The sequence below is a fragment of the Harmonia axyridis genome, chromosome X, assembly GCF_914767665.1.
Source record: "Harmonia axyridis chromosome X, icHarAxyr1.1, whole genome shotgun sequence".
NCBI classification, from domain to species: domain Eukaryota; kingdom Metazoa; phylum Arthropoda; class Insecta; order Coleoptera; family Coccinellidae; genus Harmonia; species Harmonia axyridis.
This window is the reverse complement of record NC_059508.1, coordinates 35,635,215-35,637,714: the sequence shown is the minus strand read 5'-3', so window position 1 is coordinate 35,637,714 and position 2,500 is coordinate 35,635,215. Positions and strand designations below refer to the sequence as shown.

Genomic DNA, 2,500 nt, shown 5'->3' with positions numbered 1-2,500 from the left:
AAAGTCGTAACAAGGTTTCCGTAGGTGAACCTGCGGAAGGATCATTAACAAGATTTGTTTTGTGCGTATTTCATTATACAAACAAAAACATAAATCAAGTTTTAGAAACCGAAACCGTCATCGTCGATCAAGCAGTTGGCTCGAGGTAGCTTCAATCGATCGGATTAGCCTTCCTTAACATTTTGTGGGAGCGGCGCCGTGAGATAATAGTGAGCTATCACGTTGCCCGATCGACGTTAAACATCTGGTCGGCGTCTCCTCTTGGCTTACGTCCGTCGTTTCAGAACGATCGCAGATTATGTGAGCATTTGGTTAGACGATTATGACCGGAACCCTATATGGATGCGATCGTTTAGACCGATTATCCGGGTACCTAGAACGCACGTAGAGTTTTGTGGTTGGGCGAAGTTTCGTGATGTGCACGGAACGAGGAGCCGGCCGCTGGCTTTGCGTTCGTGTGGTTGGGCGAAGTTTCGTGATGTTTACGAGATGAGGAGCCGGCCGCCTATGTCGGCGTTTGTGGTTGGGCGAAGTTCCTTGACGGAACGAGGAGCCGGCTGCTTATGCTGACGTTCGTGGTTGGGCGAAGTCTTGTGATATCCTCGAAACGAGGAGCCGGCCGCACGTGTGTGCAGCCTTCGTTGTAGGTCCATGTTTAGAGATGCTCACGAAATGAGGAGCCGGCCGCTTATGTCGGCGTTTGTGGTTGGGCGAAGTTCCTTGATGGAACGAGGAGCCGGCTGCTTATGCTGACGTTCGTAGTTGGGCGAAGTCTCGTGATGTGCTCGGAATAAGGATTCGAAGCGCTTGGATTGCCGCGTTCGTGGCTGGGCGAAGTTTCGTGTTTGGCACGGAACGAGGAGCCGGCTGCAGGTTTTAAAGATTCTCGCCCGAAATCGATCAGTCGTTACCGTTGTCTACGGACTTCGGTAGGACGATCTATTCCAGGGACGAAGACGTCGACGTTGTGCGACGCCCGTTACATTAGCGTTTTTATGCTCTTTCGGGATTGTCTGCGACGTTTGTCTCCGTCCGAATTTTTTACGATAATTGTCACTAGATTAGTACGCAAACTAGTTGAACCGAAGATTTTGCGCCGATCGACTGACGTATTGACCCTTCAGTGGGTCGTCTCAGTCATTGGAATGTCATTCTCGAGGAGGTTCGCAGTTGGCGTCTCGTATTTCGAGGGAAAGTCCATTTCGACTAGTACCGAGAAATCGAACATAAAAGATTACCCTGAACGGTGGATCACTTGGCTCGTGGGTCGATGAAGAACGCAGCTAATTGCGCGTCAACATGCGAACTGCAGGACACATGAACATCGACATTTCGAACGCACATTGCGGTCCTCGGACACTGTCCTCGGACCACTCCTGACTGAGGGTCGGTTCCATTACAAAGACTGCCCGGCCAGACGTTATGGCTTGACGAAGTGACGACGTAAAGGTCGTCTAACGTTGATCCTGTACCGAAGGTCATTTGGGCGAGTTGGACGGTTTGCCGCGTGACGATCAACGTTCTGTCGTTTCGACGCCTCGTGTGTTGGAATGATGAGGAGTTGTTTTCGTAACGCGCCGTCTTGAATTGCGAAAGCATATATTGTGGTGTCGTGGTATTGCTCGATCTGCGCCCATGACTGTAGACATGCGATCGTCGTGTCCGAGAAATCTGAACGACGTCCGATCGCTTTAATGTGCCAGTTGTCGCGCGTTGCGGATGAGCTTTCATGAGCGCACCCCCGAAACACCGAAGCACTTTGCTTGGATTCGCATGATCCGCCATACGGAGCAGGAGATAATAGACGCCTTTGAGTAGGCTAACTCCCTCGCGTAAGGTACGTGATTTTATGAGCCGCCAAAGGTTAGTTTCGGAACGTTTCGATGATTTGAACATACGACCTCAGGACAGGTGAGACTACCCGCTGAATTTAAGCATATTATTAAGCGGAGGAAAAGAAACTAACTAGGATTCCCTTAGTAGCGGCGAGCGAACAGGGATTAGCCCAGCACTGAATCCCGCGATCGTAACCGGTCGCCGGGAGATGTGGTGTTTGGAAGGATCCATTATCTGGCGAGTTCGCGGCGCGTTCAAGTCCATCTTGAATGGGGCCATCGCCCATAGAGGGTGCCAGGCCCGTAGCGACCGCTGCGGCTTGCTAGAGGATCTCTTCTTAGAGTCGGGTTGCTTGAGAGTGCAGCCCTAAGTGGGTGGTAAACTCCATCTAAGGCTAAATATAACCACGAGACCGATAGCGAACAAGTACCGTGAGGGAAAGTTGAAAAGAACTTTGAAGAGAGAGTTCAAGAGTACGTGAAACCGTTCAGGGGTAAACCTGAGAAACCCGAAAGGTCGAATGGGGAGATTCATTCGCGCCTGTTGTTGGGATTTACTGACTGTGGAAACGGCGACGTTCGCGTTGGCTGTTCCCTTCGGTTCATCTCCGGCTTCGGACGCGTGCACTTCTCCCCTAGTAGGTCGTCGCGATCCGTTGGGTGCT

At 51.4% G+C, this 2,500-nt stretch overlaps 2 non-coding genes across 2 annotated transcripts in view; both read left to right on the top strand.

The window, feature by feature from the left end:
- The window catches only part of LOC123687542, a 1,906-nt gene extending 1,859 nt beyond the window's left edge, over positions 1 to 47 (top strand). Inside the window, exon 1 of the ribosomal RNA XR_006749261.1 lies at positions 1 to 47. This exon is cut by the window's left edge and continues 1,859 nt beyond it. This is a non-coding gene — a ribosomal RNA (small subunit ribosomal RNA).
- Positions 48 to 1,235: 1,188 nt separating this feature from the next.
- LOC123687050 lies at positions 1,236 to 1,390 on the top strand. Its single transcript, XR_006748797.1, has one exon. It is a non-coding gene; the product is annotated as a 5.8S ribosomal RNA (ribosomal RNA).
- The last annotated feature ends 1,110 nt before the right edge of the window (positions 1,391 to 2,500 follow it).